Source organism: Podarcis bocagei, assembly GCF_964188305.1.
Source record: "Podarcis bocagei genome assembly, chromosome: 3".
NCBI classification, from domain to species: Eukaryota; Metazoa; Chordata; class Lepidosauria; order Squamata; family Lacertidae; genus Podarcis; species Podarcis bocagei.
This window is the reverse complement of record NC_138127.1, coordinates 48749079-48763910: the sequence shown is the minus strand read 5'-3', so window position 1 is coordinate 48763910 and position 14832 is coordinate 48749079. Positions and strand designations below refer to the sequence as shown.

At 42.5% G+C, this 14832-nt stretch overlaps 1 long non-coding RNA gene across 2 annotated transcripts in view; it reads right to left on the bottom strand.

Annotated features, from left to right (window-relative positions):
• LOC308582835 overlaps nucleotides 1-14832 on the bottom strand; it is a 121597-nt gene that overhangs the window by 73515 nt on the left and 33250 nt on the right. For both annotated transcript variants that reach the window (XR_014005904.1, XR_014005905.1), the window contains exon 3: nucleotides 6248-6444. This is a non-coding gene — a long non-coding RNA (uncharacterized lncRNA). The remainder of the gene's footprint in view (nucleotides 1-6247; nucleotides 6445-14832) is intronic.

Below are 14832 nucleotides of genomic sequence, written 5' to 3'. Positions count from 1 at the left end.
GATGGAGAAGGAAGGACTTAGGGTACTTTGCCCATTGTGGGAATGTTTAGGAAATGACCCTGATGACTTCTTCCTCTATAGTTGGTTTTAAGATGGAGTAGGAAGATCTTTTTTTCTAACTTCTTTTAGTCATTAATAGCTGTACTAAATCAACAACTCAGCAGGGATAAGGCAATTTTCTTTCTTGACGAAACCTTTGCTTTCATTGCTCTCTGAAAGCAAGACAAGGTCTATTAAAATAACATTAAGGGAAGAGCTGCCAGCTCAAATTAGGAAAGTTTCAAACATCTTGAAACAGAGGGGGGGATATGATTAACAGGCTGATCGGATAAGTAAGGAGGAGGAACAACTAGCATGAACAACCTTCGTGCTTAATTATATCTTCCTTCCTCTCTTTCAGTTTAGCCGCTTTAATTACATGTGTTTCGGAATATAAACATATGTTCATTGTGCACACACATTCACACTCTTTATTATAATGGGCATCGCCTCAATTTTGTTTTGTTTTTAACCCAACAACTCTAAAGCTTCATTCTATTGCCTTCCCACCCACCCAAAAAAATGCATGTGCCAGAAAAAATAGCATTTTCAAAGACAGTTACACCCTAACCCTGAACACCCACACTTAAATTGGATGCACACAAGGCTAAAAGTGTGCAAGACAGAGTCCCTGATGATTTTGCTTCCTTCTCCACCATGAGAAAAGGCAGAGATCGGCCATCCTAGAAGGGGGCAGTCCTATGATCCCTAGGGCAGCATTCAAGGGGTCAGTGGATGCAGTGGCAGAGAGCAGGCGGGGGCATGTCTGGTGTGCATCCCGGGAGCATGGTGCGCATCCTGGGGGTGTGGCATGCCATCCACAGGGGTATGGCGCCCTGCGGGGGGGCAGCCATAATGGCACCCCACAGGGATCGTGGTGCTGGGGGCGGTGCGCTCCCCCATCCCCCTCTTTCTCTGCCAGTGAGTGGATGGACAGGATCACCAACCTGAAATCATGAACCGAGGTCTGACGTTGGTGAAACAGATCCAGTGCTGGATCCCACCACTCTGATGGCGACAGCTTCTCCAATGCTGTGGTCCAACTGATGGGGCTCTCATGTCAAAAAGGCTAAGAAGGAAGCTGCTTGCATCCAAATGACCCCAAGCCCTTCCAATACCTTGCCATGTCTCCACCAATCAGAGACAAATTTGGAAGTGCTTCTGAGCATGTCTAAACCTCTGTTCCCCACTAAAAGAAATTGTTTTTGTATAATTGGAGACACTCAGATTTGAGTGTTCCTCTACCCCCCCCCCCTTCTGCCCTACCACACATTGGATGAAATGTTAAACTGCCTTCATTTCTCTCTGTATCACACACATGCACAAACATCCTTAGGATTTCCTAAAACTAAGGCTGCAAAAATAAGTGTCTATGTTATGTTGCAGTCCTAAGCACAAAGCACATTCCACTGAAATCAACTGAATCTACTTCAACTAAAAAGAAATTGAATCTACTTCCAGCTAAATTATCAGACCACAGCCAAAGGTCATCTAGCCCAACCTCCTGCCAAAGTAAAGCACTGCAAACAATATTTTCCTGTACTGTAGTCAATTAAGTGAGAGAATGGACAGGTTGGAGAATAGGATTCCCTGAATCCATTGACTTCCCTCCGCCTTTGATACGTGGTGGACGTGCAAGATAACAAAAGCATTCTGGGAAATGATTTACCATAAACAAAGATTTCTTTTGAAAATGTGCAGAGTGCAGTTTCCTCCTAAATGAGGCACTATTGTAGGGCAGGTTTTCAGATCAGAGACTGCACCTTTCTTACAAGGTTCAGAGCTTCAAAACAACTGTCTTTTGTTTAAGAAAGTGCAGACACGCCATTTAAGAATATGAAACCAATTCTGGTACAGTGCTGGTTTTTGTGCCTTGTCATGGAATTTGTTCCTCTCCAAGCTCTATGCCCCTGCCACCCACTTTTCTTTTCAGTGTGGGTGGGCTTGAGCCCAACTTTGAGCAATAGATTCCTGCATTGCGTGTCAAGGTCCCCAAGCCACCCCCCAAATAACTCACAACGCACACTTAATTTTTGTTTAAGGTTTTTGGCATAATTTTGGCCACAACTTTATTTAAATACAAAACCGTGAGTGGTTGTTTAGGCATTGGTTAAGACTATCTGTCCCCCCGCCTGGGGACAGAACGGACTTCCGGGCACCACCGAAAGACAGTGCGGGGGAAAGCAAGTCGGGGAGAAATGGAGCTGAGTCACAGACCCTCAATTCTCATCCGCATGCTCCCCGAAGGCTTGCCGGCCCTAGTCCCATTCCAGGGATTGGACGAAAAGATGGCAAGCCCCAGGATTCCTTTAACGGAATTCCCTTTCCGCAGCAACCATGGAGGGGCAGGCCCAGCCTATCCTAACCCCTCCTCCACCAATTTATAACCAATGCCTAACCGCAACCTTACAAGTTGTGACGATTTGCTACGCAGTAGGCAAAAACCAAATGGCCCAGCCAATCAGCCAGATGGACAAAATTCCTACCAGCCCCCTGCCCCAACGGCAGACGACCCCATGACAGGCATAGCAAGATCAATGCAACAACCCCTTACTCAAGGGTGGGTGGGCGGGTGATCCATTGCACGCAGCAAAGAGAAAGCTCCAGGCTGCGTGCAGAGTATTTAAACATTTTACCCCTCCCACCAAAATTGCAACATAACTTTTACCCCAGCAACCCAGTGAACCAATCACTGTCCCAGGCCATCTTTAGAGACCCTGCCTGGTAACAGAGGGGTGGCTCAGCAGACCCCACCGCAACACGTGCTCTCCATGAAGGAGAACACGCTTTGCAGGGGGTTGGTCTAAATGACCCTCGTGGTCCCTTCCAACTCTAAAGTTCCGTGATTTTATGATTCTGTCTTAAACCAAAAGGTAGTGGTGGTGGTGGTGGTTGAAAATTCCTGAGGCCACGGTATTTGATTCAGAACTACAGGCTTCCTAGAATACTATGTTAACTAATTTAATAAAACACTGCCAGTCATCCAAAGAGCTCATATCAGCAATCTCCTCTTCCTCATAACCACTGAAACAGTCACTGCCCCAGTAGCTTCATGTCCAAGCAAGGATCTGAGCTTACATTTCCCAGTGCAAGTCCCACACCCCATCCACTAAATTTCCCTGCCTCTTGAGGCTTCTGTGTTGCTGGTATATATGTTAATGTAACATAGTTTTGGCCCCTTGATCTTTTCCTTATGAATGAATGTCTTCAACACATGTGTGTTTATGTTGAAATCAATTCCAGTCATCGAACACAATAAACCCAGTAAGTGTTCCAGAAAAACATATTCTGGCAAAAGAAAAAGAAAGGGATTTGTTAGATTGTTGATTTTCTTCCCCATCTCCTGCAGGCTGAAGACTTCAAAAAAAGAAAAGAAAAAAGGTTACAAAACATTGCTATTTTTTAAGATCCTTAAAACTCAAGAGCGGCTTCCGTCACCACCTGACAGAAGAGAGGCACACATTTTCAATCTGTTGAAAATAATTGTGTGGAAAAACTCATTCGGTGGCTTCCAGACAAAATCCAATCAGTGTAATGGTTTTTGAGAACGAGGAACTGTATTCACATTTCATTCATGTAAAGAATGAGATAATAGAGGACTTTCATGGTGGATGAGCACCCTGCAGGTAGTGCAGTTTGCTGTACTGTATGCAGGGCCTTGCTGGGTCCATCGCATAAAGAAAAATCTCTCTTAATTTGTCCCCATCCCTCAGGCATCAAATACATTTTCTTCCAAAATGAATGGACTGAAGCGAGGATTGACAGCATTTGCACTTCAATGAGATTCCCTGTGAATGACAGCTCTGTTGCTTTGGGAAAACCAGCTGTGATTCTAGCATTCCTTTAATGCGATAAAATTGATGTAACCTGCCGATACCTGGGTCCTTGTCATGAAACCTGGGTAATTATTTCCTAAATCAAAAAAGAGGGAGAGAAAAGGGCTTTTCACATTCACCGTGCTCACTGTCTTCAGCTAATAAAAGGTTTAATTGAAAGCTAATAATTTCAAATCCAGCACAGCAGAATTAAGGCCTCCAAAAGTAGCATCACGTTCACTCCAAGTGCTACTACTCTAGCTCAAGTTGCCTGAGATTTTCATTTTGAACAGTGTTCTTTTGCTCCCTGTAGCAATTTATTCTTTTCAGACACAATAAGCCTGCAACGTATATGGGGGTTACCATAACCTCCAACATTTCTCCAATGAAAATAGGGACTTCCTAAGGAAAAGTGGGACATTCTGGGATCAAATCATAAACCAGGAAAGGTTATCTAAATCAGGGACATCCCTGGAAAAATAGGGACACTTGGAAGGTCTGAGTTACGTTCCGGGATCACACCTAAAGCCAAAATCACATATAGTCAGAACACATTGGATCCAATGGCAGGTGGTATTGATTGCCAAAGTCTTTCTTCTCCAGGTATCTGCTTCCTTTCCACCCCCTTTTAATTTTTTAAAAAATATTTTGCCTTGGAGGGCTAAGCCAGCTTGGGGGTCCTGCCAGGGACTGCCTGCTGCTGCTGCTTCTCCTCCTCCTCCTCCTCCTCCTCCTCCTTTGTCTCCTTCTCCTTCTTTTTAGTTTATAATTTTATTCTAGCAAGACTGCTACCATGCTTCAGAGAATCAAGAAGAAAATATCACAGCCTATCAGGAGCTGGTTTTGTTGCCCAAGCAGTACTGAAAAATGGAGAGGAGAGGTGCAAAGCAATTGGCAAATCCCAGTATATGGTTGCTGAGCTGTGTTCAGGTTGGCCGAGTAGAGCAGCCTTAAGGGGGGATTGTGGATTTCTTGTTGCTCTTATTTTTACTATGTAGTTTGTGGTTTTTAAATTGTAGTGTACCACCCTGAGATCTGCGGATAAAGGGTGCTATACAAATTTAGTAAATAATAGCAATAATTGCATGTGAAGACCCCCCCCCAAAAAACCACCCCCAAATGAAGACATAAAAGACACAGATTTTAGTTTAAGGTTTTTGGCATTAAATTTTGTCCACAACTTTATTGATTACAGCATGTGAGTGGTTGCTTAGGCATTGGTTCCAGACTACCTGAACCTGCACAGTGACAGGAAGAGGACTGACACTGGGCACCACCATATGTCAGTAAGGGAAAGCAACCTGGGGGAGCAAGAAATGGCTTTGATCTCACAGCTCACCCCAGATGCTCCCAGGGGCTCTGGCATGGCCCTAGCCCCTTGACAGGGTTTGGACAAAAGCATGACGAGCCCCTGGATTCCTTTAATGGAATTCCCTAGCAGCAGCAATGGAGGGGCAGGCACAGCCAACAACATCCTCTCCCCAAAACATTGAACCAAATGCCTAACCGCCAACCTTGTGACGATTTGCTACATGGTGGGCAAAAACCAAGTGGCACCAGCCAATCAGCCAAATGGCAAAATTCCTACTGGGCCCCTGCTCCAAAACAGACGACTCCTAGACAGGCATAGCAAGGCCATAAGAACAACCCTAAATATAGAGAAAGGAGGGCGGGTGATCCGCTGCACGTTGCAAGAAAGTGAAACTCTCCAGCGACATGCAGCAGCTTAAGTAGCCCCTCAGCAGCCAATAGCCAACCCAACTGACCAAATTTCTGCCTCAGCAACAGAGGGGCAACCAATGGGGTGTTTTGGCCATCCAAACGGTTCTGCCCCACAACAGGGAGGCAGTTTCTGGTGATCTCACCGCAACACGTGCTCTCCATGATGGAGGATCTGACTAATAAAGTTGTGGAGGTCCCAGTTATAAAGAGAATGACTGGAATTCATTGAAGACATTTTATGAATGTGGTTTATACTTAATGACAAAAGGATACCCAAATATATTTCTTCCAGTTTCCACAACTCACCCATACTTGCAAGCTAAAATGGTACCTTGTTTTCAGAACAGCTTAGTTTATGAACAACTTGGATTAAGAATGCTGCAAACCCAGAAGTAGGTGTTTTGGTTTGTGAACTTTGCCTTGGAAGCAGAACATGTTCTGCTTCCTGTTGAGTGTGTTCGATTTGTAAATTGAGTCCCCCACTGCTATGGGAAAGCATGCCTTGGTTTAAGAATGCTTTGGTTTAAGAACGGACTTCTGGAACGGATTAAGTTTGTAAACCAAGGTTTACAACATTGGTAATAATATTACAGTTGGATTTGTTTTATTTACTTGGCTTAACATTTCTACATGAATAGCACAGTTTATGTAAAAAATACCACAAAAAATACCAGGCTCCAGCATGCCTTTTTCCACAGTGCTTCCTGTTACTCCTCAAGGTCTCAATGTGTAGGTAGAGAGTAACCTTTCTGCCCATTGTTCTGCACAAAGATGATAGTCAGTGACTAGGCACAGTCCATGGCCTAATACTTGGTTGTAATGGGTCTTATCTAGAAGAGGATTCCAGCAGATGGACGACAAAGGACAACTAGGGAAACAAAAATAAATGTAGTTTAGAAAAAGAACATCCAGTGGTTTGGCAACCCATCAACTCCATTTTAATCCCTTTAGCTTTTGTTCATCACAGAGGCTGTAAAAGGTAGCATACAGTGAATAAAAAGAATTGCAGAAGAGTCAGCAAGAACGTTTTCAGATGGGACTTTTAAAGGTCACTAAAACATAAGGGTTTTAAAGTCTTCTAGCAAGTCATGGAAACTAGAGCTTCAGTTTCCTGTGAACATTTTTGGCAGTCCTGAAAAATGCCTCCCTTCTAAAATGCTCTTAAAAAATAAATAAATCCCCTCATTTTTAAAACTTAAAATAAATGGCAGTAAGTTGTAATACAAGCTTATAATTGTTTGTGTTAATCCATAACATAAGTGAGATACAGAGGTTAAAAAACATACTGTACAGAGTAAATGCCATATGCTTTATACAAGGGAGGAGGGAAACTGAAGAGAAGTAGTGAACATTTGCAGTCATCTATTACCCATCTCCCAGCAAGTTATATGGTTGCACTTTGTTATTCCAATCCATAATAAACAATGACAATCTATCAATAAAGCTCTTACTCCCTTGCCAACCTTCTCTGTTTTTGATCCTGTCCGTCAGCTTCAGCATGTATCCCATATCCCATTCAACCATCTTCTTGTGTCAGAGATTCTTTCTGTTCCCACTTTTGGCAGACTGCCATCCTGACAGCCGTAAATACATAAGTAAGCATTTCTCTATTCACCCTGTTTACTTCATTTTCTGCGTTACCAAACAAAATGATTAATGGGGCCTGCTTTGTTACAACCTGTCATTTCCTTGGTGTTCACCAACACTAACTCCCAGAACAACTTAGTACACATACACCAAACGTGATATTTTCACTCCTGTTGTCCCACATCTCCAAGATTTGTCATCTGCTCTGGGATATATGTGAATCAATCCTTTGATATGTTTCTGTACAACTTTTCCTCGCCCTGACTTCCTCTCGCTCTCACTTTTCTAACACTTCTGAATACGAAAGCATCAGTGTAAGCAGATGCTTTCATCTGCCCTGGCTGCAACAAAACATGTCTTTCCCATATAGGTAGGGTTGCCATATTTCAAACTGTTAAAAATCTAGGCAGTTGTTGAGCTTCTTTTAGTTTTGCCCAAAGTTGTTGAGCTCTTTGGGCAAAATCGCCCACCAAAATTTGCCACTTTTGAGCTGGAAAAACGGCACTGCCGACATGGGCTGTCCGGATTTCCCCAGACATTTCCCCGATTTCTGCCCAGACACTGCTCCCAACTGCTGTATTCCAAATATGCCCGGGAAAATCCGGATGTATGGCAACCCTATGTACAGGTCTCTACAGCCACAGCAGGCACCCTTAACTCTCCACCGCCCAAAGATGCATGGAACATTGTTTCACGACAGATGCCAACCACTCAGAAGGAAGTCTCATTGAATTCAGTTGGGTTTATTCCCAAGTAAGTATGATTAGGATTGCAGCCTTGTTATCCTGGTTTCACAGTTAACTGTTAACTTAATCCTGCCTTGGTTTCCTAACTCAGGTATCTGAGAAGGACAATTTAGCATCCTGTTGATGTTTTACTCTTTGTTTTCTTGGATTGCATACATTCCTGTGGGCATATTAAACATTTACAGGCACTCTCCTTCAATTAGTGTAACACAGTTAAGTCCTTTCTGCAATGCAACATTTTATTCCATAAATATTTATTTTTTTTTAAAAAGGAAATGGTGGTGTTTTCATCTGCTGAAACATAACGCTCAAGTTAATTTATACTTAGTTTGATCACACGGGGTTCCATATTGTTCAGTGCTCTCTGAACTTTGAGCCACCCACCTTGAATGCGCAAGCCAGCACAAAGGCAACACCCAGGTGAAACAATTAAAAGGTGATTATTTGCACAACGTGTGAGTGGTTTTTTGAGGGGAGGAGAATCTGCTCTTCTCTTATTGGTTATTTCTACCTACAAATTTAAACTAGAGATCACTACATGGACAGCTAATATTTCTTTTCCTGTTTTCATATTTGCTTTCTTCCCTCACTCTACATAAGTGGAGATATTTAGAAAAGGAAAGCCCTTTCATCCATGTTTCCACCTCACAAACAGACATTTGGAAGCCTGCAAGGAGGAGGAGGGAAGTTTGAGGCAGTTTCTGCCTGCTTCAAAGTTAACCGAGTTATTGAATTCTTGGCCTGGGGCCACCTTTGCAAAGCTGAGAAATGGTTGTGGGCACCATGCAAAACACACACCACAATCTATTTTATTGGTTGCAATATAATGTTTCTTGAAAGTTGAATATCAGTGTCAAGTGGTGAGGATAGGAGCCCTGTGGAAAACAGGGCAGCCCTCTGTGGGTGCATTTGTGCCCACAGATCCCAGGTTGGTGCCCCCTGCGCTAACCATTAGGTTGCTATCATGGCACAACTATGGCAAAAGAAGCTTGACTGATGGGTCCCCCCCCCACCTCCACCAAAACAATCAAAAACTTGAACTACACGTTTCAGGCATTTTCATAAATTTGCATGAGTGGGTGTATTTTCTCTAAGAGTCAAAATGGAATTTTTAAATGCACAAATAAGGCTGCACTGTATTAATAAGGTAAACACTTCTCTGACTTAAGGATAGCTTTAAGGATAGTGTGTGTACAGCTTGTTGTATTTTTGAGGTAGTGCACAGCATTTGCCCAGCTATCCTGCTATCTGTTCTCCTTTGCCTCATTATGTGTTCCCTCATTAGTTCATTCCTTGCCATTGTTGCTCAGCAATTCTTTACAGTAGGTGGCCATTGCTTTTATTTTATTTGTCCTTCTGCTTTGTTTCTCTTGGGAAAGGCTCCAGGTGTTCTGTCTATCATGTTCATCCTTGCTCTGTCTGGAACACCACATCCAGGACTGACAGCCTGGTTAAAGAGGAGCTCAAAATGAGGAGAATCTCCTTAATTGCCTGTATTTTGGCTTTCAAAAACAGCTTTCACACCTAAAGCTGGACTGGCTCACATCTGGGGCTGTCAGGTTTTTGGCTTGCAAATGAAGAAATCAGCTGCACCCGCTTCCCTCAGGGTTATCTGGGGGAAAGCTAAATTTGATGCATAAAGTGAAAACACACAGCCTAATTTCCTTAGAGAATACAAACAACGTATTTCCTTAATATGAACTCATATGAATTATTTTGAGTTATTGGCGCCCTCCCCCACCCTCCACTTTTAGGAACAAATAAACAAAAAAATCTGGAGGTGTGCCTAAGTGGAGGCCATTTTGGTCTGAGAATAATGTTGAAATCTCAGTTATTCTGTCCCTCAGTGGGTGTTTACTGAATGTTATTCATTTATTTAAGGGTGCAAGTCTATGGTCCTTAGAAAGTTACCAGGATACAGGTCTATTACTATTACGATGATCAACATCACCATACTCATAATAACCATCATACCAGCAAAGTAGATCTACTAGAGCACAGCTGTGCAACAGAACCTCCTTCCCCTCTCCTCTCATGCCCCCTGCACCCTACTATGGGTTCCTCGACCCCCTGGAGCAGATTTGGGGAGCGTGCTTGGGTAGAGAAGAGGGAGGGGAAATTCCATGATGCAAGCAGGCATTCTTGCACTAGTAGATCTACTTTCTGGGGTCCCACCTATTGTTGTTATTTATTATTACAGTGGTACCTCAGGTTACATATGCTTCAGGTTACATATGCTTCAGGTTACAGACTCTGCTAACCCAGAAATAGTACCTCGGGTTAAGAACTTTGCTTCAGGATGAGAACAGAAATCGCGCGGCGGCAGCAGGAGGCCCCATTAGCTAAAGTGGTACCTCAGGCTAAGTACAGTTTCAGGTTAAGAATGGACCTCCATAATGAATTAAGTATTTAACCTGAGGTACCACTGTACTGCAATATGTTTCTAAGCTACTGCAGCGGTCTTCCCTTGACTGGCAGGGGAAACCTCTGCCACTATAGATGCTTCACCAACAGTGCCCCATGGGTGGTAAGGGCAAAAGTGTAAGGGTGTCATGTCAGAGAGGGACTGAGAGGGACCTTTAGATCCACCAATTCCAAAGTTCCCTAATTTCTCAGAAATGCACATCCAGTGCAATGGGGGAAACTCTGCCGGACCTTGAGCTGGCATAGTTATTTCTGCTATAATTTGAAAAGAAACAAATGGGTAATTTAAAAAGGTGGCAAGAGGTTGAAAGCTGCCCCTCCATCTTCCACCCTGGTTGGTGGGAGCCCAGCAGGGCTTAGGAAACAGTGGTTCTACTGCCACCAACTCTTTCTCTGTCTCATACACCCCTCCCTAGGATTGCTCTGTTAAAACCTTTTAGAAACATGATTCTGCTCCAAAGGTCAAGATGGCTTATAAAGGGGTGTGTGAATCAATACAACAATTAAAATCACATTACAATAAAACAACCATCGAACCAAATAGAACCCTTTGTACTTACAAGCCAGATCAGTCCTATCTCAATACTTGCTGACACTCTTAAATAAGGTTGATGAAGTATGTAATCTCTTCGATGGTTCTTCCACAAGAGGTTTTGTCCTTCTATACGCCTAATAATGCAAACTTTAATCATGTTTTCCAGTGGTTTACCTGGAATAGACACTGAGCTAGCTGTTGCCACTGGGGTTATACTTACTCATTCCCTGTAGGAAGTGGCAATGGAACTCTGCATGCAGCAGGTGTTCTGTTAAGTTGTGATCGTGAAAGGCAAAAGGGATCATAAAATGTTTGACTAGAGGGAGCAAACCTCTGGTTGAGTGCATGGCATTTGGGACCTCCATTTCTGCACACTGAATAATTAGTTTCGGTGCTAGGAGAGACTGTTTCTAGCTGTCAAGGGAGGAAAGTCTGGCTATCATATATAGTAAGTTTTCACAATTTATAAGGAAGTCATGGAAAGATTTGTTAGAAGTTCTACTTTGAGGCATGATTCCCTCTCCCCTATATGGCTATCTCCAAGTTCAGTGCTAATGCCTTCCAGTGCAATCCTAGCCATGCCCACTCAGAAGTCAGTCTTGTTGAATTCAATTCGCCAGGTAAATAGGGTTACTAGCCACAATGGCTATGCTCTGCATACAATATAAAAGACACTATGCCTCTGAATACCTGTTGTGGGAAATGTGGTTGGGCAGAGTGCTGTTGTCCAACTTGCAATCTTCCCACAGGCATCTAGTTGGCCATTGTGAGAATAGGATGCTGGACTAGATGGGGTGCCAGTTTGATCCAGCAGGCTTACTTATGCTATTAGACATGGGTAGCAAACTGAGGCCCGGGGGCCGGATCCAGCCCAATCGCCTTCTGAATCCAGCCCGCTGATGGTCTGGGAAGCAGCGTGTTTTTACATGCGTAGAATGTGTCCTTTTATTTAAAATGCATCTCTGGGTTATTTGTGGGGCATAGGAATTCGTTCATTTCCCATATATATATATATATATATATATATATATATATATATATATAGTCCAGCCCCCCACAAGGTCTGAGGGACAGTGGACTGGCCGCCTGCTGAAAAAGTTTGCTGACCCCTGCTATTAGAGTTAAGATTGCTACCTTAAGCAATTCCACACCTGTAGCAAAGAATGAGAGTCTTCCTCTTTTCTTTAATTACACATGAAGAGTCAGGTTGGAGCTAAGAAAATTGTAACCCCCATGGCATTGGTTGCCTGAAGCACTGCTTCACCTAGCTTCATGGTTAATGCTAGACCAGGTATGGCCAAACTTGGCCCTCCAGATGTTTTGGGACCACAGTTCCCATCATCCCTGACCACTGGTCCTGTTCATAGCTGTCAACTTTTCCCTTTTCTTGCAAGGAATCCTATTCGGAATAAGAGAATTTCCCTTAAAAAAAGGAAAAAGTTGACAGCTATGGTCCTGTTAGCTAGCAATGATGGGAGCTGTAGTCCCAAAGCAGCTGGAGGGCCACATTTGGCCATGCCTGTGCTAGACCTTTGCATGTTATATCTGCTTTCTACTTAGCAAACGACTGCAGCACGTGGAATATCTTCCCTGCAGCATAATAAACATCCAGCTAGTTTTTGAGTAGCAGATGTCAAACTACATCTCACACACATGCTTCTTGGGCTATCTTTAGCTGTCACTGGTGAAGCCAATAAGCTATATATTTGGATTCCACTTTCACCTGAAAAACAGACTATTCAAAAGTGGCTTATCCGTATCTTTATTCTTATAACTTGCCAGATGGAACAAAAAATGAAAGACTGAAATAGTACCTGTCTCTCCCTTCAATCCTGTTCACTTTCTCCCCCCCCCCAATTTGTTTTATAACGGGAAGCCTTGCAGAGAGGAAGCCTGATAAATAGAGCCAAGGGAATGATGGCTGTTTTGCTACTATGCTGCAGTTATAGCCTTCTAAATCATAAAATGTTAACAGCAAAACTAAATTTAGACATGTTGATAGCTGAAACCATGCAGCAATATGGCACATCCATTGCCTGCTATGCTTTGAGGACCCCCCCAAAAAACTCCCTCCTATACCATTAATATAAACTGGTTAAATCACTTTAATACTCCAGGGGTCTCGCCCACCCCAACTCTTTGCCCACTGACCTCCTTTTTCTATTCTCTGCCTTCAATTGTCACAATGGTAAAACTAGGAGGATGAAAAACAAATCAGATAGACTGTCAATTTCCAGGGATATTCTATACATAAATCAAGTTCAGTAATCTTCTCACCTGAATATTTCATCTTTAGTAAACAACAACAACAATAACAAAAACAACAACAACCTGTCTTGTGATGTTATACAGGGCTGGTCTGGAGCAATTTGGGTTTTTGTCCAAAGGTTTCAGAAGAGCAGTAAGAGTCTATAAGCACTACAGTACAGCTGCACAATTTTTTTAAGCACCTTAAGACAAACAGCCTTAAAAGATTCCCTCCTCAGTACCTTGCCAGATGTGAAATTGTAACAGTGTTGTACGCAAGGGGAAATACAAGGTCTTGTATGAACCTTCAGGATTAGGAAATTATAATGTGGGAGAAGAAGAAAAGATAAAGTAATATCAATATAAAAAAAATATGCGGGACAATCCTATGCTTGTGTTTGGATGCAAGACTAAGAGTTTGATGGGGATTACTCTCAGGTAAGTATCCAGAGTATTACAGCCTGTGAACAGAATTGCAGCCACAATCTCAAACAGCTGGAATACTGGAAAAATACAGATTCCTTCTCAATAGTCTGAGAACATATAAAGCAATTTATTTTAAAAAAATAAAAAATAAAATACCAACAACATGCAAAGTTTACATTTGACTACCTTGGATTTTTGACAGCATATATTTCATGCCCAAAGTAACCAAGGCCAATACCTCAGTATCCTCTCCACTAACCACTAAGAGCCTGTTTTACTTGACTATCTAAGGATGGGCTGGACTGATGTTAAGAATGTCTCAATCTGAAGCTCATAAAAGCTCATAAGAGTTCAGCCAGGGTAATCACTGAATTTTCCAGTCTCCCTCAGTTTAAGAATGCTATGCTTATAAGCAATGGCAAATCATTAAGTGAAGATCCCTCATTTATTTGATGATGCTACAGTCCCCATCTGGTGGTTTTTCTTATGCTGGGAAAAGCTATTAGATTTAGTAAATTGCAGAGTGAGCCAGGACATCTAGGTTCATTCCTGTCCCTATGTTTATAAGGGACAGCCTTAATTGCTTCCTGCTTTAAAATGCTGAGAATAATACCCACCTTCTCTTGGAAAGTTCACAGAGGTATGCTATGTCCGTATAAGCTCATTCATTCTTGGGTACAGACCGTGGATGCGAAGGTGGAAAGAAGCCCTGAGTTCAAAGTAAAGATGCAGGAGAAATTCAGTTTGGTTTGCATTTTAATGAGAACCTATCTAATTCACACTTCCTGAAACAATTTGCTAAAGGAAATGCAGCTGTCCTTTGAAATGCACACAGCTCTGAATTTTGCCATGCAGTTCTCTATCCATAAACTGTATTAAAACATGTGCATTGGGGGAAAGTGTGCATAAATATGCATATTTTAGTGAAAATGTATTAAATATATTAAGGAAACTTGTATGTAAAAAAACATATTATGAGAAATAAGCACTAAAATGCTGTCAAATTTTCATAAGGACTTTTAAAAAATGCAACCTAATGTGGAGAACCTAATTGTCACCTTGTTCTATCCCTCATTCAAAGGCCAGCCTGCTAGGGTAACTTAATTGTCCTTGAAGTCCAGTTTCTTTTCTGTGAAGTGGGGCTGCCAACTTCTAGTTTGGCCATCTAACTCAGAATCCTGAAGAACACAAATGTTTTTGGGACTTATAGGCCACAATTCTGTACTGTACTCCAATATCAAAACAACATGATCAATGGTCCCAACAGCACAGCATTCTTCTAGAATGTGTC